This window comes from Eulemur rufifrons, chromosome 3, assembly GCF_041146395.1.
Source record: "Eulemur rufifrons isolate Redbay chromosome 3, OSU_ERuf_1, whole genome shotgun sequence".
NCBI classification, from domain to species: Eukaryota; Metazoa; Chordata; class Mammalia; order Primates; family Lemuridae; genus Eulemur; species Eulemur rufifrons.
The window spans coordinates 19,521,620-19,544,694 of record NC_090985.1 but is presented as its reverse complement, the minus strand read 5'-3'; the positions used below and the strand labels follow the sequence as shown (position 1 = coordinate 19,544,694).

The 23,075-nt window shown below is 42.9% G+C and overlaps 2 non-coding genes across 2 annotated transcripts; one reads left to right on the top strand and one right to left on the bottom strand.

The window, feature by feature from the left end:
• The first annotated feature begins 19,294 nt into the window (after positions 1-19,294).
• LOC138382071 (U6 spliceosomal RNA) lies at positions 19,295-19,398 on the top strand. Its single transcript, XR_011233245.1, has one exon. It is a non-coding gene; the product is annotated as a U6 spliceosomal RNA (small nuclear RNA).
• Positions 19,399-22,435: 3,037 nt separating this feature from the next.
• LOC138382050 (U6 spliceosomal RNA) lies at positions 22,436-22,542 on the bottom strand. The gene has a single exon (XR_011233227.1). It is a non-coding gene; the product is annotated as a U6 spliceosomal RNA (small nuclear RNA).
• Positions 22,543-23,075: the final 533 nt, after the last annotated feature.

The following is a 23,075-nucleotide window of genomic DNA, read 5'->3' as shown; positions in this document are numbered from 1 at the left end:
AATTGGGAAGGCCTCTTCTCAGCTCTTCCGCATCCAGGTTGCCGAATGCAAAGGTGTGGAGGGCGCAGGCGCAGGCCTACCCAGGAACGCCCACACCGCGTCTACACCTGCTCTGTCTCCCCGAGCCAGGTGAGGCTGCGGCTTCCGGATCTGCCATAGGCAAGCCCCAGCCAGCCGCTGGTACTGTCCCAGGAAACATCAATATTTTGGGTTACGGTTGTCGTCGGGCTGGATTTCAGGACTCCACACTCCACACGTCGCAGAGAGAGACGCGCAGAGGGGCAGCACTTGCGCAGATGCTAACAGGCCCAGCCAGCGCCAGGTCCCTGATCCCCTCCTCCGAGGAAGCCGATGCAGCAGATAATCCTGGACTAAGTTAGGGGTCACTGTCCTGCTCTATCAGAATGCCGCTAGGACCCTCTGAAACTGTGTCGGCCTGCTCCGAGGGGGATGCAGGCAGCCGCTCTGCCTCCCTGGACCTCCTTTTGCTGGTCCGGTGTGATGGTGGGACCTGGAGTTCCTCCCTCCCTTCCGCTCTGGCTTAATGCGCACTGAGGTGTCCATCCTCAAATTCGTCATTGCTCCTCTTTACATTAGGATGCCAGTTACAGAGCTGGAAGGTAAGGGCTCCACCAGCAGCCTCTGGCTCTGTGGAATCCTCATCATTTGCCTGGAATCCCTGTCGCTTCTCCACCTCCTTCTGTGGCCATTCACCCGAAGTCCAAGTTCTTCTGTGACTCCGTCTTTATTGGCTCCTACTTAACTGATTATCCCCTGTTTGAAATTCTCCTTTCGCTTAGTTTCTCTGGCAAACTCTTACCTTTCATAAAAATGCTGTCAATTAATTTTTATCACAAAAGTATTGACATTTTTATAGCCTCTGAAACAACGAAGTTTAAAAATGTTAATAATGCCAGTTTATACTTCCCTGAGCTAATAGATATTATGTACAAATTATCAGTTACATCTTTACAGTTATGAAAATGACTATGTACTTTAAAATATATATATTTTTGCAACCAAATGTCTATGATTCCATACATGTTATTCTGAAACTTCCCTTCCTCAGTAAACTGTGCAGCATGTACGTCCTTCCAGATCAGCAAATCCAATCTAATTTATTTCTTAAACACTGTCTAACAGTGCCATACGTACACACCCAGTTTTTCCAGCTATTGCCTATTGAGAAGCATTCCGATTTTCTCCAGTTTCTGCTACTTCAAAAATTCTTTATTAGCTATTATTAAACACTTTCTGATATACTACTGCTTTTATTTCTGTAAGATATATTTCCCCAAATGGGACCACTGAGCCAACAAGTTCTTGTATTTTGAACTTGAATCACTGTTCCAGATTGCTTTTTAAAAGAGACACAGAAATTCACGTGTTTACCAAGAATGCAGAGCATGCAGAGTTCATTGTAATCCCTCTGACCCTGGATGTCACCCCCAGGGTTTTTCCAGTTTGTGTGAAATGATTTCCCATTGGCAATTTGCATTGTTTGTTCATGACTACTGCTCAGATCGACATCTTTTCTGTGCGTCACTGGCCATCTTGATTTCATTTTCTATAAACTGTCCATTTATGTCTTTTGTTGCAGTTTCTGTTGGGTTGTTTGTCTTCATCTCAACAGTGCATAGCAGCAGTTCTTTGTTTAGGGGACTATTAGTGCTGTGCCTGCATATGGGTTGCAACTGTTTTTCTAAGTCCATTAATGTCTTTTTGTATAGTTTATTTATTTTGCCATATTAAAAACATCTGGTTAAATATTTCTATTATTTTCTTTATGATTTCTACATATTTTGCCTTGCTTAAGGTCTTCTTCATCCCAAAGTTATACAAATATCTGAATATATTTTCTTCTACTATGTTTATAGCTAATTTTTTTTACATTTATATCTGGAATTTATCTGGAATTTATTTGTGAATGTGTATGTATGTTTGTTTTCTGCCAGCTCCATCTGTTAAATGAACTACTCTTCCCTGGGGACTGAAATGCCACCTTGAGCTTATATTTGTCTCATAATGCAGTGGCTATCATGGCTTTATGGTGAAGTCAACTCTCCCTTACTGTTGTTTTATTCTACACATTTCTTGTTTGCTCTTGGAAATGTGCTCTAGATTTAAAGAGCTTAGGACAGTGCTTTTTTTTGTTTGTTTTCTCCTGACTTTATTTTATTTTACTTAGCTCTTTAAACATTTAAATATGGAAAATATTAAACATGAGGCGGATGTGGTGGCTCATGCCTGTAATCCTAGCACTATGGGAGGCCAAGGTGAGAGGATCACTTGAACTCAGAAGTTTGAAACCAGCGTGAGCAAGAGTGAGACACCATCTCTACTAAAACTAGAAAAATTAGCCTAGTGTGGTGGCATGCTCCTGTAGTCCCAGCTACCAGGGAGGCTGAGGCAGGAGGATCACTTGAGCCTAGGAGTTTGAGGTTGCAGTGAGCTATGATGATGCCACTGTACTCTGGCAGCTTGGCAACAGAATGAAAGCCTATCTCAAAAAAAAAAAAAAAAACCTATAAATGTGTACAGAGTAATATACTGAATCCCATTTACCCATCACTCGACTTCTGAATTATCAAGTTTGGCCAGTCTTGGGGAGAGAAGATTTGTACCCTCACCCATTGCCAGCACAACCACAAGTTCCATAAAAATGTTCACTACTTTTATTAATATTACTACTATTCTTATCAGTTCTTTCCTTCATACTTCAAAATAATTGTATCCAATTCCCCAAAATACAACATCAGATCTCTGATTGACATTGCATTCCAGTTTTGTGTTCTTTTTGGAAAAAACTGACATTTTTATAATGACATGTTTTACCTTCCCCTGATGAAACTTGATTGGCTTCTCCACCTTGTCCTATCTCTGTGCCCTGTGGCTTTCAGGCATCCTCTGAACACTCTTGATCTGGATGGCTAGCTGGTATCTCCTCTTCCTCTTGACTTCTGATTTTATTTCTTCTATGTATGGCTGAGTCCTGAGTCCTGAGTTCTCGTTCTGCCAAACTTATTGTTTGAGAGCACTCAGACAGCATTCTGCCTATACTTGACTCCCAAGGTGACAGTGCCAGCCATGACTTCATTTATTCAGCAAATATTTGTGGAGCACTTATTATGTCCCTGTGCCATGCTAGGCTCTGGACAGACAGTGGTGAATAAGACAGATGTGATCTCTGCTCCTTAATTGAGCTGAGGGTGCACTTAGGGTGGAGAGCAGGAGGTTGACCTGGTCTGGGCAGCCAGGGAGGGCTTCTTGGAGGAAGGAGTGTTTGTTTCAGTTGAACTCTGACCGGTCAATGGGAATTAGCTAGGCAGAAGAGCAGGACATGAATGTTTGAGGAGAGGAGGTAGAAGGTGGGAAGAGCATTCAGGCAGAAGGAGCAGCTTCGTCACAAATCCTGCAGGTGCCCAGAGAACAAGGAGCCCATGATGAATCTGTTGAGGGTGGCGGAGGGGGGTCAAAAAGAGCCAGAATGGGCCAGACTTGTGGGAGGTAGCAATGGCAAATGTCTTTATCATCACCTTTGTCTGGTTAGACCTGTTATGAGCTGAGCTCTGTTCTCAACCCTTTGTGTTTGTCTCATTTCACCCTCATAACAACTCAATGAGGTCAGACGTAAGGAAGTGGGGCTCAGACAAGTCGCCAGCTTGGCCAGGTTACACAGCCAGCAGGATCATAAGTTGAGACTGAAATTTGGACTCCAGAGCCCACCATGGCAAGCTAAGACACTGTTGGAGAGCTTTTTGTAGGAGACTGGCCGAGTTTTACCTCTTAGGTTTCAGCTGCTGTATGGGGGAACAATTAGAGATTGAACCAGTGGTTGAGGGGAGGGCATCCAGATTGCAGTTTGGGTAACATTTGTTGCACAGCTAGCCAAACATGTAGACCTGCATGGTTCCCAACCCCTGGGCTGTGGACCAATATGAGTCTGTGACCTGTTAGGGACCAGACTGCAAGAAAAATTGTCTTCCATGAAACTTAGAAATGGTGGGCGGCGCACACAGCTTCATCTGTATTTACAGCCACTCCCATCACTCGCATCACTGCCTAAGCTCTGCCTCCTCACCCCCTAACCCCATGGAAAAATTGTCTTCCATGAAACTGGTCCCTGGTGCCAAAAAAGTGATGTAGACAGATACCCAAAGGAAAGTACAACTGGGAAAATGGGGTGTAACACCAAAAGCAAACAAACTAAACCAAGTATTCTGTGAGAAAAAGCACTGGGAGATGTATTTAGAGGTGGGGAATGGAAAGAATGACACAAGTCAGCCATCAGACTAAATCCAGCTTCACCAGGGCTTCACCACCTGCTGTTCTCCTGGCCTTGGCTCCTCACTCTTTGGAGAAGAGGGTATTGGAGACAATGGCATCCTTGAGAGCTGGCAGCTTTCTCAGCCTGCTTCCTGCCTGTAGTAGATTGGGGGGCTCTAGGGTCATTTTAAGTCTGGCTCGGTCATAGTTCCCTGCTACTTGAGGCTCACGGTTCCTCTTCCCACAGTCACTCACAGCCCAGGAGGCTGAGGATCCCGTGCAGGTGCCAGTTGCCACAGCTGCATTCCTCTTGACGCCATCTCAGATACGTTGCAGGTGCATTTCTTTGTTTTCTCACCCCCCACCCCTGCCCATCTCTCTTGACTTCAGCGTAGGTGGCTTCAATAGGAGGACCCACCCTAAATCTCTTTTCCCTGAATCATCATGTCTAGTTTTTCCCCTCTCTGTGTCAGCCTTCAAATGACCATGATCCAGAGGACATTCCTCCAGGTAAAAGTCATTCACTCCTTTCACTTTGGCTTTGGGACCCCACTACCCTTGCTCTTGTATTATGACTGTAGAAGGTGTGATCTCAGGTGTGCAAAAGTAACTTGTGTGGCTCAGTTTCTCTGCAGGCTCCCATTCTGTGAGTAGCAGAAACAAGCTCAGTCCCTTGAAGTGCTCACCCTGCCCCATACCAGCTTCTATCACACACTCCCTGTGTCCTTAGGATGGCATCAAAGGTGTCTTTAGTGTATAATAAATGTGGTATTTAAAATCAGTGATGAAAAGATAGACTATTTGACTATGTAGTAACACTTGATCATCCATGTAGAAGCAATTCACAAGCTAAATCTCTTACCATTTACAAATGTTACTTCCAGATGTATTAATGTGTGGACATATAGGAGAAAAATAACTACAAGAACTATTAAAAGAAAATATTGTAGAATAGTAATTATTTTAGGAGAAAGATTTTCTAAACAAGCCACAAACCCCATAAGCCATAGGAGAGAAACAGTGCAGATTTTATTTCATTACATTTTTAACTTCTATAGGTAAAAGTCTTTTATAAAAATGAAAAGACAAGCAACCAGTGATGAGAAATTAATTAAAAATGTACTATCCATAATGTACAGAGTGCCTCAAGTCAATAAGAAAAATGAACAAGTAAAAGTAATCAGGGCATAAACATAGGCATTTCACAGGAGAAGAAATACAAGTAGCCCATAAACATGTAAACAGTAGGTCAATTCCATGAGTAATCAGAGAAGGGCAAAGTAAAACAACAACAAAACTCCGAGATACCGTGTTTTGTTCACCAGGCTGGCAAACAAAATATTAAAGATGCCCAGTGTTGCTGAGAGTGTGGGGAGATAGGCATTGCCATGGTTAATGGCTGGTGATAGATTAGTTGGTACATGATCCTTGAAGGACAACGTGGTAGTATCTATCTAAATTTAACATGTAATTCCATTTAGATCCAGCAACTCCACTTCCAGGTATTATTTTTCTGTAGCAACTTTTGCCTGCACAGGCTAAGCCAGACAGACAAAGGTCCTAATTTCACTCTTGTTTTGCAATAAGAAGAAAAAAAGCCCATTAAATGGAAACAATTAAATAAATTACAGTACATCTACACAAGGGAAATTGACACAGCCAGTGGGGAGAAATTAATTAGCTCTGTCTACTGACATGGAAAATTATCTATAGTATATGAAAAAACAAATCACCCCAGAACATATAACATAATCTTAATTATATCATTGAAAAAGTTGAGGGCTTGTGTGTAAAGGAAAAGCCCAGAAAAATGTATGACCCTCATTTCTTTCTCTCAGCAAGGCTGGCCACTTAGCTAAAGTCCCCTGCCCCCCAATTTCCCACAAGTGAGGGGTGGAGCATAGACTTGTATAAGGCGGCAGATCAGTCCTGCATGTGTAGCCCCAGTCCCACCACTGGGCCAGGCGGTGCTGTGAGGCCGGGCACCAGCTCCAGCGCTGAGCGATCTGAGCGGAGAAGATGGCTGCGTGGCCGCCTGGCCTCCCCACCCCAGCTGGGCAGCTCCAGCCTCTTGCTCCATGGCCTTCCTGAGTTCCCTGGTCTCTGCCCGGTCTGCTCTCCTCTCTGGCTGGGCTCCTGTCCTTGCCTTCTCCCGCTCCTGCATCCTTTGTCTTCCGTTTGTGCCCCACTCTCCTGACTCTTCCCTTCCACCCCCAGTCCAGCCCCCCTGTGGTGGGGTCACTGTCCTTGTAAGAGGGACCACTGGCCAACAGCATCTTCCCTACTCTCTTCCCCTACATGCCGCTGTTGAGGGGCTCAGGGCATTCGGGTCACAGCTGCCCGGTTGGCAAACAGGCCCAGGACCCAAAACTTTCCTTTTTGACAGCCATTTGGAAGCCCCACGCCCTTGATGTGTGTCGCTGTCTGTGGGATGTGCTCTCTGTTTTGCCATCTGTGAGATCAAGGAGTGGACAAGGTGGTGCTGGGCTTCTTTCAACCCGAGCACCCTGTGGCCCAGCCTGGCTCTGCAGCCCCCAGTGCCAGCCCCTTCTGGTCCCTGACGAGCTCGTAGCTGAATTCCTCTGCGATCAGGAGCAGAGCCTAGCAAAGGGGGATTTTCGCTTTTTGCTCGCCATAATTTGTGATTTGATTTTTACCCAGACCATGTGCGATTTAGTTTACTTTTAAAAAAATAACAACGAGGAATAAAAACAAAGAAAGATTCCCGAGAAGACTGTAATTCTCTGAGACCAAGCTTCACTGTCTCCTCCCCCCCTCGCACCCCTACCCCCAGGTGGTGGCAGCTCTGCCAGCTCTGGTCACTGCCCCAGGCTACAGCTTTCCTGCCTGCATCCCATCCATGTTCAAGCCGGTGTCCCCATGGCTTTCTGTCATGGTCCTCATCTCCCTAATGGGGCCACTGTCACTCCATGCCGCCAGTGTTTGGGGCCAGTAGTGGGCACACACACCCTACTCTGTGAGGAGCTTCACATTTCCTGAGAGATCCGTGAATATCTACCGTGTGTCATAGCCACAGAATACATACCCAGGCGGGCCCTGGACAGCTTGATCTTCTCAAGGTGGGAGCTATGACAGCCTTGGAAACTTCAGGGCTGTTCCTGGGTCACCGAGGTGCCTGTGGTGCTACCGTGCCCCACCAAACACACCTGGTCCCTACTCCTTCTCCCAGTTCCTGCCGGGGGGTCCCGACCTCAGGGGCATGTCTGCTCTGCACCCAAAATCTGCAAGGGATGATGAGGCTGTGCCATGGGCCGCGGCCACTGCCGGGCTTCAATGGCGGGTTCCTGGTGGGTCCTTCCTGACTCTGTAGTTTACCCAGCACATCCTGCCTCTTCCCCTCATTATCTATTCATTCACTCAGGCAGTCAGTCGACAGGTTTTCACTGAGCACCTGCTTCGGGTCAGATGCTGGGCTGCGTGTGGGGAAGGTGATGAAACGGTGCAGCCCTGACCCCAGGAACCTCAGGTGCACGCGGAAGGGCCATGCGGGGGCTTCCCAAACACAGCAGCGCCCCTGGGCTTCTCTGTGGCATACGTGCTCGTGATTTTTCAATGACCCCTATTAATTAAGGTCAGATCTTAATTTTATGGGCAGAAAAAGGAAACAAAGTATTGCTCAGATTGGTTTAGAAATCGTTACATTATTTTGTATTAGACAAAGTTCTTAATGTCTTTCACACATGATACTGGAGAAAATGAGGGGTAGGGTTTTTTTTTTTTTACGTGATTTTCAACTTTTATTCTTTTTTTTGTATTTCTCTCCTCTTTATTTTTAAATTGACAAGTAAAAATTACATATATGTACAGTATACATGATGTTTTGATAATGTATTCCTCTTTCTGCTATTCTTTTTAAACATATTTAGCATAATAAAGTTAATTTTGTACATTTTTTTATGTATCATTCCATGTTGCTGGGTGATCTTTATGATTCTTTTTTTTTTTCAGCTCATTATGGGGGTACAAAAGTTCAGGTTATATATATTGCCCATGCCCCCCATCCCCCCGAGTCTGAGCTTCAAGCATGACCATTCCCTAGACAGTGCACATCGCACTCATCATGTAGGTATGCACCCATCCCCTCCCCCCAGCCCTCACCTCTGTCCGATACCCAATTGGTGTTATTCCCAAATGTGCACTTAGGTGATGATCAGGGAAACCAGTTTGCTGGTGAGTACATGTGGTGCTTATTTTTCCATTCTTGGGATACTTCACTTAATAGAATGGGTTCCAACTCTCTCCAGGAGAACCAAAGAGATGCCATATTGCCATTATTTCTTATAGCTGAGTAATATTCCATGGTATACATATACCACATTTTGCTAATCCATTCATGAATTGATGGGCATTTGGGTTGTTTCCACATCTTTGCAATTGTAATTCTTCAAAAGGCTAACTGTGGCTGAAGATTGCGCTGTGAGGGAGAACACAAAAGACACATTGATGAAGGAAAGAGCAGGATCTCTCAAGGGGAAGGGATCTCCTTGAGGCCACCTTACTTTGACTGCACAGGACACAAGTGGGGGCCCAAAGGCCCTGATGATGTTGCTCTAATGCCTTTTCCCTAATTGTAAAACCATTCACTGCCTCCCACTGTGATATCACACCCTAATTACCTCAAGAGCCACACGTGCATGCATGCACACTCGCACAAGCAAACACATATACATATGTGTATATACACACATACATGTGCATGCATACACCACACACACTGATTATATAGAAATATAGTCACATATGGCTTCACAATGGGGGTATGTTTTGAGCAATGTGTCACTAGGCAATTTTATCATTGTGGGGACATCATACAGTGCACTTACACAAACCTAGGTGGTACAGCCTACTGCACACCTAGGCTATATGGTACAGCATGTTACTATACTGATTACTGTAGGCAACTGTAACACAACGGTAAATATTTGTGGATCTAAACATACTTAAACATAGAAAAGGTACAGTAAAAATATGGTTTAAAAGGTAAAAAGTGGTACACCCATATAGGGCACTTACCATGAATGGAGCTTGCAGGACTGGAAGTTGCTTTGGGTGAGTCAGTGAGTGTGAGTGAATGTGAAGGCCTAGGTCATTACTGGATGGATACTCCTGTAGACTTTATAAACACTGTATACTTAGGTACACTAAATTTATTGAAAAGTAAAGTAATTTTGCTACAATGTTACAATGGCTACATCACTAGGCAACAGGAATTTTTCAGCTCCCTTGTAATCTGATGGGACCATGCTGTCCATGGTTGATGGAAACATCGCGTGGCACATGACTGTACATAGCAACTTTATTAGATGTGTCACAGACAGAACTTACTTAAAATGTGAGCAAATCACTGGATTCTCTTTTTGTTAGTGTTTTGTGTGCATTTTTAAACTCTTCTGCAATTATTTCTCTGTTTTGGAGTGTTTCAATTAATTTGCATTAATATTACCATTTACATTTTTATTGAGCCTTTACAGAGAACAGCTGCATTTCTTAATAACTCTGGGTGCAAAATGTATTTGCATCTAAGCTTTAAATAAAAGAAGAAAAATCTGATTGTCAGTAGCATGATGCTATTAGATTTTCTTCGACTAGAGGTAAGCAATACCTTTACAGTTTTTCAAACTGACTTAAGGGTAAAGAGCAGCCCAGCGCACCTGTTTAACCTCGTGTATCGAAGATGCACCAAGGTTTCCCACAATACAGTACACTAGATATCCTAAAAACTGTTTCTCTAACTAGAAAATCTAGATAAGATGGAAAGAACAGACTTTAAAATGCAGAACTTATTGCATTTCAATTTAATTTTTAAAGTATGTTTTGTGTATCCATTTAGTGCCAGGCACTACATTTTAATGAACAAATAAAACTCCCTGTCCTCATGGAAATTACATCTCAGTGGGGGAAATGGACAACAAATACAACATATGTGTGTGTAATATATAGACTGTTAGTGATCAGTGCTAAAGAGAACAAATAAGAGAAGGGAGGTTGGAAGTGGAAGGACCAGGGGAATTAAACATGGAGATAAGGAGGTCCAGGGAGGCCTCGCTAAGAGGTGGATTTGAGGCAGACCAGGAAGCTTGGGGAGGGAGATGGTCTGAGTCATCAGGGCAGGGTGTGTGGCTGGTGTGCGGGGGGAGCAATTTCTGGGAACAGCCAGAGAGGCTGTGGCTGGTGGGGAGGGAAATAGGGAGGAAGTAGATGGGATCAAAGGGGAACAGGGTGCCACGCCATTCCGAGGATTATAAAATGTGATAGGACCTTGGCTTTTACTCTAAGATGTGACATTATGGGAGGTGCCTGGGCAGAGGGACTTGATCCAATCCAGGTTTAAGGAGATCACCCACCATGGCTGTTGTTATCAAACTAAATGTCAGCCTTGCAGGGCAGGGAAACTAGCCAAGAGACAGCTGCAGTGATGCAGGTGAGGAATGAGGGTACTTGGACAAGGATGGTGGCAGGGGAGCAATGACAAGTGAAGGTCTCTCTCTTCAAATTAAATTTAGAATCCAACAGGACTTGTGGCTGGGCCAGATGCAGGGAATCAGGAAGACATTAAAGTTGACTCCTGCATCTTTGGCCTGAACAAATGGAGGCCTCGGGTTGCCCTGATTGGAGAAGAAGATTAGATTACAGAGAGTTTGATTTGCAAGGAAATATTAGACTCCCTACAGCTGAATTTTGGCATGTTTACTTTGAAATGTATATTATACATCCAAGTTCTCAAGAAAGTAAGGTAGTATCTTGGAACCTGCAATAAAGGAAAAATTTAAAATATAATGCTACAACTTTCAGCCTGTGAACAATAAGGAGAAATTGACACGTGCAAATTATAGTGAGAGACTGACATGACTTTCTCAGTGATTTAAAACAACAGAAAAAAAATTAGCAAGATCTCAACACAATGATGAGACTCGCGATCTAGTAGATAGAACCCTATAGAACTACAGGCTATGTAGAGTAACAGGGTTTACACTGAGTTTTTTTCCTGTTCGTTTATTTAGCAAACATTTATTGAGTTCCTCACGTAGACCAGGTAGATGCTTTATGAGGGTTCAAAGACATTTGAGTCATAGACCAACTGCTTAAGCCTAAACAAGCAAGCACAGTGCAGAGTGGATGATAACGATGGAGTAACTTGGTCATAGCAAGATTTGGGAAGGGAAGATGGGAAGAGAGAAATTGGGGAAACTTTCTAAGCTGATCCTTTAAAAAAGTGATAAAGGCCAGGCTCAGTGGCTCACGCATTTAATCGCAACACTTTGGGAGGCTGAAGAAGGAGGATTTCATAAGGCCAAGACTTTGAGACCAGCCTGGACAATATAGTGAAACCTCATCTCTATAAAAAAATAAGACACATTAGCTGGATGTAGTGACACATGCCTGTAGTACCAACTACTCAGGAGGCTGAGGTGAGAGGATTACTTGCACCCAGGAGTTCGAGGCTGCAGTGAGCTATGACCACACCACTGCCCTCCAGCTTGAGTGACAGAGCAAGACCTTGTCTCTAAAGGAAAAAAAAAAAAAAAAAGCAATAGTAACTATCCAGCAAAGGAGAGGATGCCATAATAAGAGATGCACAGAAGCCTGGTGTATTTGCAGAACTAGGACTTCCAGAAAAAAACAGGTGGCCCAAAGAGTGATTTGGTCATGTGAACTTATCACATGACCACTGGGACAATTTGAGCCTCAAACAAATAATTATATTAATAGTAGCAAGTTATTACTTATCAAATTAGGTGGTGATTCTCAGTACAGAAAAAAATGTATATGTCTGTATTGGTAGAAATAAATGAATAAACATAGAAATAAATGAGGGAGAAGGGAAGGTGCTCTCTTGTAGTGGAGTGTTGGCCAATAACAACAGAAGAAAGGAAGGAACTAGAAAGTCACCATCTGACAACTACCAAGTGCTAACTATTGCAGACAGGAGAATCATTCAATGCTGAATCCAGTGGGAGAAAATTCAATGAGAAATAGAATATTTACACAAAGTATCTCCCTGCAAGATACAGATTAATTACAAATGGAAAAATAGTAACTGTTTAGAGGAGGAAACTGTTAGAAATCACCTTAACCAAGAGATCAAAATTAGCATCATCAGTATGGGCCAAATAGACATCGCATGCCTCCTGGCGTGTTCACTGGAAACACCGCGTCCCTTCCGAGGCATTCCTGCCAGAAATGCATCACAGAGTCTAATCACCAGGCATTGCAGGACAGACCCATATTAAGGGATATTCTACACTTAAGTAGGATGACGGGATCATGAAATGATAGACTGGGAAACTGTTTCAGGTTTTTAAAAACTGGGTTACAGACATGAGAACAAAATGCAGTGTGGGATGCTGGGCAGGATCCTGAACTGGCAAACAACCATTTTGCTGCAAATAGCTTTGTTGGGACAATGGGCGAAACTTAAATTAAGTCTGTAGATTAGACTTGTATATGGAGAGAATGATAAAAGAAATGTCAAACATTCAACTTTGGGGATCTAAGGTATATAGTAATGTTTTATACTATTTTTGCAACTTTTCTGTATGTCTCAAATTATTTCAAAATTAAAAAAATGTAAATGAAATAGACAAAGTTAAATCAAGGAAGGCCTTTTATGCTGCATTTCAGAGGGGTGTGTAGGACTGATCCTGCAGTCTTTACGATCCAGTCCCAAAGGTGTAGGCCCCAGGGCAGCTTCTAGCAAGGGAGTGGCCCACCCCAATTTCTCCCTTTGTCCGTGAGCACAGGTGCTACATAGCACAGTCACAGGGAACATACCATTAGGAAGTCTGCATTTTTCCACAACTTTTTATCTGAAAAATGTTCCACTGAAGTTGATAGAACAAATTTCATTGCAGCATTCCCCACTTTCAGGTCCTCAGGTTGCATCCAGGTGGTCCTTGAGCTGCAGTCATGAAGGTGTTAGAGCGGGTAGCCTCTCTTCCTGTGGCACATTCTCAGCAGTGCTGTTGCTGGCCCAAGTGTGCCCACAGTCTGATGGCTCCTGCTCCTTTCTGCCATGTTGCTTTCTGTGGAGGTTGTGCCCACTCACACATTGTGTGGTTGTTTGCCCCACTGGCTTTGAATGCCTCAAACCTCAGCACAGCCATCTCCTTTTAGACCACAGAATAAAGGTATTGGTACAAGCGCATTATTGAAATAAAACTATTATATGTATATGTATGTGTGTGTAGATTTTCAGAAGGGCTACCAGTAAACTTTTCTCATGTTTTTTCTCTGGTTGTTTCTTTGGGTTTCTGCAAAAAAAAAAAAAAAAAATAATAATAATAATAATTGTAAGGTTTTTTTGGATTGGCTGGCGCCAGAGAAAGAAAGACGAGCAGAGTTTAAAGGGAGAGTAAAGAGGCTTTATTGGAGCACTCCTGCTTGAGGGTAACGGGTCCCAAGAGAGGGGGGCCCGGGCGAGGTTCTTGGGTCCTGGGAGAGAGAGGGAGACCCGAGAAGTCGCATCGCCCAGAAGTCTGAGTGGGTTTATATATGTTTTTAGGGCTGGGGGATGGGGGTCTCTTCGGGGGGAAGATTTCGGCGTGAATAGTGAGGAATTTCTTTGTAGCAGTTTTAGGGTGGGTATTGAGAAATAGGAGGGGCCGGTGGTATGTGTGGACTTTAGGAACCATTGATGCTTATCAGGGTAACCATCCAGGTGTGGTCATCCTTTAACTTAGCTGGGCCTTGCAGGCATTATTCTCGGCAGGTCTCGTGGGCTTCTTCTTTTTCCATTAGGGAGGGGAGGGGTGCCCACCACCAGCCTTACAATAATAATAATATCAGGGGGTTGCAGGGGACCCTGATATAACTGGGTCCCTGAGCAGTGTGCGTTGCAAGAGATGGGAGAGACAAAGACACGGACACAAAAAGTAAGCTGAAAGGGTGTGGGGAGGTCAGGGGACCACCAGGATTCCCATGAGCTAGGTGGTACTGACTGAAGTCTAGCACCCATTTTTTTAATTCTTTTTCATGCTATGGATTCCAATGATTTCATGTGAAAAGCTCGTGAGTTAGCAGTAAAGTGTATAATCTAAATGGGAACAAAAGAGACCACTTACTTCCTTCTACTTTATCCAGTTCCCCATTTACTTAGACTTGAACTCAGGAGAGAGATAGGAACATTCCCTCAGGCTTAGAGTAGAAAACTGCTCTTATCTGCTGGACATCCTTTGATCATTCTCTCCGCCTTCGCCTTGGGATTACAAACCCAGGTCCCTTTGCAGACATCCAGGCTGTAGCCTTCAGGCTTCAAGGCGGGGTCCATTTGCAGACATCCCTGATCGGTGAAATGTCCCCCTCAAGGTCAAGCAGCTTTTGTTCAGTGAACTGACACGTTCCACAAGTTGCTCTTTGGCAAAGTCTTATCCCACTCCTGGGGTTCTCATGTCTCGACCCTAACCCTCAACATAATAATAATAATATAAAGAAAAAGAAATTTGCTTTCATTTGCTTAATTTTTTTTACAATTATATAACTTCCTCATAAACCAGTAGGAACCACAATAGTCTCTTTGTGTGTCGCTTCACCACTAAAATGTGGACCACACCTGTGTCTTACTGTACCCTCAGAATACAGTGCACTGCCAAGCACCTACAGGACTCCATACAATTTTGTTGAATGGAAATAGCAGTGACCCCCTTCAAGAAGGGGTCACTTTGGAGTTTAGGAAAAGGATGAAATGCTCAGATATAAAGCAGAGAAATATATTGAATGGTCAGTTGCCTTTATAATTTTTATTTATTTCTTCAACATGTTTTTACCTGTAGCTGTTATATGCCCTGACCTATGATGGGCCTCGGGGATAGAGAAGACAAACAAGCAAGTTCCTGGAACTTAAACAGAGGGAGCATAGATGGTCAGATGGATGGATGATTGGATGGATGATGTATAATGTTATTACAGATAATGATGGTGCCACAGAAGAAGTAATTGGTACTCAATGAAATAATGGGGAGGTAGTTTGGCAGAGGAGTCAGAGAAGGCCTCTCAGCAGTGGATAAATTGCAGCAGATACTTAAAATAAGAGGAGGAGGATGAGAGCATCGTGGAAGCTCTTCCAGGCAAAGTCATTCACGATGCGAGGAGGAGTCACGACAGCAGCTGGCATGTGTGGGGGTTGGGAAGGCCCAGCCTGCAATGCTGGACTAGGATAGCCTTGCACCAGGTGAACCTAGAGAAGTGGGGCGGCCAGGTGTGCAGGAAGGATGAAGACATGCAGAGAAGTTTGGATTTCAATGCAGTGCAGTGGGAAGCTATTGGTGGGTTTAAAGCAGGGAATGACATGATATAATTTGCATCTTCTAGAGATCCTTCTGGCTATGTTGAGAAGGGACTGGAGGAAGGGCAGACATGGTTTGCTGATGTTAGTAAAATCATTCAAACCGAATTAAACAATTGGGAGCGCACTAGCAGACATCCAGCTGAATGCCAGGGAGGCTGTTTTTCAAAATTGTGTGTAGACAGAAGTTGGATTGGAGAAGCCCTTCACGAGCCTGTGTATTAGCTTTGCATAAGGGCTCTTTCATGGTCCATAGATTTTTATTGCCCATCATTTTTATTGAAGAATAACACGGAGAAACGTACATCAAAATATATGGCTTCATGAATTATAAAAATTTAAATATGCCTCTATAATCACCACTCAGCTTAATAAATAGAACATCACCTGCAGCCATCCTGCCCCGTGCTCTCTCCTCCCCTCTTTTCCTCTATTGGCTCTTTCCACTCTGGTGGCTTCTACCCCAGAGATTATTTTTGCCTTTTTTTACACTTAATGTGATGAATGGAATCGAATAGTAGGTCTGCCGTGTGTATTACCAGGTAATTTGCTCAAGAAGCAATGAACATGCCCAGGAGGGCAGGGCCGCCTGTGCCCCTCCAGGCCCCCATGTAAGACAGGTGTGGAGTAGCACCCTCCTCCTGCCTGCACACTGCCACCCGGCACACTTAGGTAAAGACGGATGCCAGGCAGAGCCCTTCACACCAGGAATAATTCTGAATTTTTCCAATGGAATGCATTTTAAGGAAGTAAGGAGACCAAAAAAAAAAAAATAGGTTAAATTTTGATTGCATTCAGTTTCCCTTTATCTGAGCAGTTCACTCCTGACCCACAGTGTCACCCTAGGCAGAGATGCCTGATCGCTCAGGGCCTGCCACATCTGTGTGAGGGGAAGCCCGGTTAGCCCAGAAGTGCCTTGTGTTCTGCCACGTAGCGGTGCTTCCTTGTTGCTGTACCATGTAGGTGCTCAAGCCAAAGAAACTGGAAAGAAACACAGAAACACAATAACCATCTGCCCAGGAGGCAGGAAAAATACCCTTTGGGGCCAGTGTCCTGGTGTGTGGTCTCCTGGGCACTCAGAGTTTACATACAAGGAGAGCCACTTTAAATAATGCAATTGATGCATCCTAATCTGAGATGACATAAACATAAAATACACTCCTTCTCCTTTATTTCCAGTTATCTCAAATGTGCGTTGTTCTCATAAGTTCTTTGAACCTCAGTGCAAACCATGGAATCAGCTCTCAAACTTAAACCCAGGGAGTTTTGCAAAATAGCTTGCTCTAAAAGACATTAGGGAGGGAAAGCCTTTCTCATTCTTGGGTTTGTATTTTTCCATTTTTCAAAACTCTGTAGTTATTACAGATATCATCATACAATTTAGAATTTAATCCTTCTGGAAAGTCACATGTCTTTAAGGTGGTTTATAGCAAGTGAAGTTCGCAGAATTATGGAGAGTGGTGATAAGAAGTAAGGGAAGGCAGGAGAGGGGGCAAGAGAAAGGAAGAACAATTCTGAGCAGAAGAATTAGGATCAGGTGATGCTGTTTAAAGCTTAAGAGAGAAGTAAGATGTTTGAACACAGTATATTGTACCAAGTGGCACTGACTGCACGGCTCACCCCATGGAGCCAGCTCCAGCAGATGGGCTGACTCAGGGGGTAGAGACAAGGTAGGACCTCACCCTGGTCTGGCCCTGAAGGATTAGCTGAGAACCTGTAGCCCATTTCACATTCATGTCAAGTCAAAGACTTTCGCATCACTCACGCCTCTGTCTGATGAACTGTTTTTCATTGCCGGTCTGGAAAATCAACCTTTCATCAGCTTGTGAACTAGCCAGTTGACAGCATTTAGCATAAGCCTCTTTTTATCACGCAAATTCTGATTCTTTCTGGGTCACAACTACGCTGGCACCATAAACAGAATGGAAAGAATACGTGTCGTCCCCCAGCTCTGACATAGACTTACCATAACCCTGCATTGCCACCAGTGCTGGGCAGTCCCACGCTGCATGCAGGAAGCCTCATGCCCTAGGATGGGCCACTGGCTTTCCTTGCACACTTACAACCAAGTCCAAGCTCGTACCACTCCCTGCATAACAGCTAATAAGTTGAGAGACAAGGTATTGGGGCAAGGAAAGTGACTTTCATTCATAGAGCCAGCAAACTGAGAAATGGCAGACTAGTGACCCAAAGAACCATCTTAACTTAGTATAAACTTTAGGATCCTTTTTGTATTAAGGGAAGTGGGAAGTGGAGGGGAGTTGCAAGAAGTGACTGAGACACCTGGGCATCGGCACGGGTCTGAGGAGGTTGTGAAACCTCTTTGTTCTTTGTCCATTAACTTTGGATGATGTAGGCCAGTTCACCATGTTCCTAGAAGTCTTTAATGTAGCACTGTTACTTGTGTGCACACTTTCCTTATCTCCCCAGGAGTTAGTTTTAGGAAAGGGACAGTTAATCATCTTCCTTCCAGGGTTGAACTACAAACTAAATTCTCCCTATAATTGGCTAGCCTACGTGTAAGGCCAAGCAGAAGATAACCCAAAGGATATTACCACGTCAGAAGCAAAATGGAGCTGGTCGGTCGCACTAAGCCGCCCTTCCACTGCTACACGCTCTGGGAGCCACCCTGGGGGGAGTTGGCTTGACTGCTTTGTCCCTTCTTCCTTGTTAACTTGCCAGCTCCAGGTGTGCGATGACATGCTTGCCCTCGTTCCCCAGTGCTTGGCACAGCTCTGCACTGGGACGCTCACTTAATACACATTGAGGAATCTGAGTTGGGTACTGGTTCAAATGGTGATGTGGGGCCACCAGGGTCAACTCTTCCACTCTATGCAGCCATCCTGGAGAACAGGTGTTATTACTACAAAGAAGTCTCCATCTCAGCCCAAATTTGCAAGTGCTTCAAGCAGATAGGGCTAGCATTTTTTGTCTCTATCGATTAATGCCCCAATACAGGCAGTGCAGACAGATTAGGTCGAATCCCTTCCCAACCCTCCCTGAAGTCACATGGACTCTCCCTGTTCAGCAGGTGGTGAGGAAGGCCCAGTGTATGGGTCACCTCAGCCTTGGTCCCTTATTGGTGTCCCTCTCTACAAAAGTCTTTCTGGCTTACACTCGCAAACCTCCCCCTGGCCGCCGGGCTGGGGGTGCTGCTGTTTAACCATGTCGTGCCCCACTTACATACTGGCTACAGTAGCAGTGATGAATGTAAAAGCATTTATTTATATATAACCTCTTCAGGGAAATGTTCCTTCCTGTCTTTTGCTGTGCTCTAATTGGATTGTTTCTCTTTTAATGTTGAATTATGAGAGTTCTTTATCTGTTGTAGATATGAGTCCATTATCAGAGATGTGGTTTGCAAATATTTTCTTCTAGTCTGTAGCTTGGTTTTTTACTTCTTAACAGGGTCTTTCACAGAGCAAAAGGCTTAAATTTTGATGAAGTCCAATTTATCAATTCTGTTTTTGATGTCAACAAGCTGTATGTCCCAAATATTTTCTCCTATGTTTTCTTCTAAAAGTTTTATAGGTTTATGTTTCACATATAAATCTATGAACCATCTTAACTTAATTGTTGTGTAAAATATAATGCTTAGGTTAAGTGTTTTTTGTTGTTGTTTTGCTGATGGATATCCAATTTGCAAATAGATATCCATTTGTTGAAAATACTATCCTCCTTTCATGAAACTGCTTTTTCACCTTTGTCAAAAATCAGTTGGCCAGTACTCACTTCAGCAGAGTATATACTAAAATTGGAATGATACAGAGAAAATTATCATGGCCCTTGTCAAAGATGACATGCAAATTTGGGAAGCATTCTATATTTTTTATTATTATTGAGACAGAGTCTTGCTCTGTCGCTCGAGCTAGAGTGCCATGGCGTCAGCCTAGCTCACGGCAACCTCAAACTCCTGGGCTCAAGCAATCCTCCTGCCTCAGCCTCCGGAGTAGCTGGCACTACAGGCATGTGCCACCACACCTGGCTAATTTTTTCTATTTTTACTAGAGACAGGGTCTTGCTCTTGCTCAGGCTGGCCTTGAACTCCTGAGCTCAAGCAATCCTCCCACCTCAGCCTCCCATACTGCTAGGATTGCTGGCGTGAGCCCCACCCATACCCGGCCCCATATTTTTTAATACCACTGAATTGTGTGCTTAACAATAGTTAAAATGGGAAATTTTATGTTAATTTTCTGCAATTTAAAAATTTAGTAATGTAATATACCAACAACCATTGAGTTGTATACTTTAACTGGGTGTGTTGTAGGATATGTGTCTTGCTTCCGATCTTAGTGGAAAAGCTTTCAGCTTTTCATCACTGAGTTTGACATAAGCTGGGAGCGTTTCATATAAGGCCTTTACTGTGTCATGGTATATTTCTTCTATACTTGATTTGTTGGTGTTTTTCATCATGAAAGGATGTTGGAATTTTGTCTAATGCTTTTTCTGTGCCTACTAAGAAGATCATGTGATTTTTTTATCCTTTATTCTGTTAATGTGGTGTATAACATTGAGTTGAATGACTTACTATGTGGAACCATCCTTGCATCCCAGAGATAAATCACACTTGGTAATGGTGTATGTATGAACTTTTCAGTACACTGCTAAATTTGGTTTTCTAATATTTTGTTGAGGATATTTGCATCCATGCTCATCAGGGTTATTGGTCTATAGCTTTCTTTTCTTGTGATGTCTGTCTGGCTTTGGTATCAAGGGTGACACTGGCCTCATAAAATGAGTTTGTAAGTGTTCCTTCTTCTATTTTTTGGAAGAGTTTGAGAAGACTTGGTGTTACTTCTTTAAGTGTTTGGCAGAATTCACCATTGAAACCATCTGGGAGGTTCCTGATTACCAATTCAATCTTCTTCTTTGCTATTGGTCCATTCAGCCTTTCTATTTCTTCTTGATTCAATCTCAATAGGTTGTACATTTCTAGGAATTTATCCATTTCTTCTGGGTTGTCCTATTTGTTGGTGTGTAATCGTTCGTAATCATTCATTATGATCCTTTGTATTCCCATGCCATCAATTGTAAGGTCTCCTCTTCCATTTCTGTTTTTATTTATTTGAATCTTCTCTCTTTATTGTCTTAGTCTAGCTAAGGGTGTGTCAGTTTGGGTTATCTTTTCAACAAACCAACTTTGAGTTCTATCGATTTTTTCTATTGTTTTCGTATTCTCTATTTCATTTATTCCTACACTAATCTTTATTATATCCTCCCTTCTGCAAACCTTGGGCTTAGTTAGTTCTCATTTTTCTAGTTCCTTGGGGCTTAAAGACAGATCATTTATTTGAGATCTTTCTTCTTTTCTTAAAGAACAGCCATAGCCAGATGGGGTGGTGCATGCCCGTAGGCCCAGCTACTCGGACACAGCAGTGGGAGGATGCCTTGAGCCCAGGAGTTCGAACCAGTCCGTCCAACCTGGGCACAATAACAAGACATTGTCTCTAAAGTAAAATACAATACAAATTTAAAAAATATATTTAAAAAATTAAGTAGGCATTTTCTGCTATAAACCTTCTCTTAGAACTGCCTTTGCTGCATTCCTTAAGTTTTGGGTGCTGTGTTTTCATTCCCATTTGTTTTGAGATATTTTCCAATTTCCCTTTTGATATCTTTTTTGATCCAGATTGTTCAAGAATGTGTTGTTTAATTTCTACATATTTATGAATCTTCCCATTTTCCTTTGTTTTTTTATTTTATTTAATTTCAGAGTATTATGGGAGTACGAACACTTTAATTGCATAAATTATCTTAGCACGACCAGAGTCAGAGCCATAGCGTGCCCATCCTCCAGACACTGCATACCGTTAGGTGTGAATTTACCCATCGTCTCCTCCCCCTCCCACCTGCCCAACACCCGATGAATGTTACTTCCATATGTGCACATAAATGTTGATCAATTAGTACCAATTTAATGGTGAGTACATGTGATACTTGTTTTTACATTCTTGTGATACTTCACTTTGAAGAATGGGCTCCAGCTCCATCCAGGATAATACTAGAGGTATTAGTTTACCATTTTTTTTGTGGATGAGTAGAAGTCCATGTTATACATGTACTGCATTTTATGAATCCACTCATGGATTGATCGGCACTTGGGTTGTTTCCACATCTTTGCAATTGTGAATTGTGCTGCTATAAACATTAAAGTGCACATGTCTTTATTATAGAATGTCTTTTTTCCCTTTGGGTAAATACCCAGTAGTGGGATTGCTGGATAAAATGGTAGTTCTACTTTTAGTTCTTTGAGGTATCTTCATATTACTTTCCATACAGGTTGTACTAATTTGCAGTCCCACCAGCAGTGTATGAGTGTTCCTATCTCTCTGCATCCACGCCAACATTTGTTGTTTTGGGACTTTTTAATAAAAGCCAATCTCACTGGAGTTAGGTAATACCTCACTGTGGTTTTGATTTGCATTTCCCTGATGATTAGAGATGTTGAGCAATTTTTCATATGTTTGTTGGCCATTAGACTATCTTCTTTTGAAAAATTTCTGTTCATGTCCTTTGCCCACTTTTTAATGGGGTTGTTTGATTTTTTTCTTATTTATTTTCCTAAGTGCTATATGGATTCTAGTTACCAGCCCTTTATCGGATGTGTAGCATGCAAATATTTTCTCCCATTCTGTAGGTTGTCTGTTTGCTCTAATGATAATTTCCTTGGCTTTGCAGAAGCTTTTTAAATTGATCATGTCCCATTTATTTATTTTTGTTGTTGCTGTGGTTGCTTTTGGGATCTTTCTCATAAATTCATTTCCTAGGCCAATGTCTGTAAGAGTTTTTCGAATATTTTCTTCTAGAATTCTTATGGTTTCATGGCTTAGGTTTAAGCCTGTTATCCAGCGTGAGTTGATTTTTGTAAAAACCATGGAACACTTCATAAATTTGTGTGTCATCCTTGTGCAGGAGCCATGCTAATCTTCTCTATATGGTTCCAATTTTAGTATATGTGCTGCTGAAGTGAGCACCCCATTTTCCTTTGGTTTCTAGTTTCATTCCAATGTAGACAGAAAAGATATTTAATATGATTTCAACCTTCTTAAATTTGTTAAGACTTGTTTTATGAATGGAGAATGTTCCATGTGGGCTTGAGAAGAATGTGGATTCTACTGCTGCTGTTGGGTGGCATGTTCTGTAGATGTCTGTTCTATAGTCCTATTCAAATCTGCTGTTTCCTTTGTTGATTTTCTGTCTGAATGATCTATCCATTATTGAAAGCAGAATATCGAAACCTCCTACTGTTATTGCATTACTGTCCATTTATCCCTTCATTGTCCCCGTGAATTTGTACAGCTTTACCTTGTTGGGGTGAAGGGAAGATTAACTGGTGAATAGTTCCTTTTGGAATTGAAATGCATCTGAGAGATGATACATTCATTATCTTCTTAAAGAATCTGTTCAAGTGTAGTCACACCCCTGGTCTTCCTGGGAGAGGAAGAAAAGAACAATTGTTTCTCTTAGGTCAGTCTGAATCTCAGGCAGATAAAGAAACTTCAAGGAT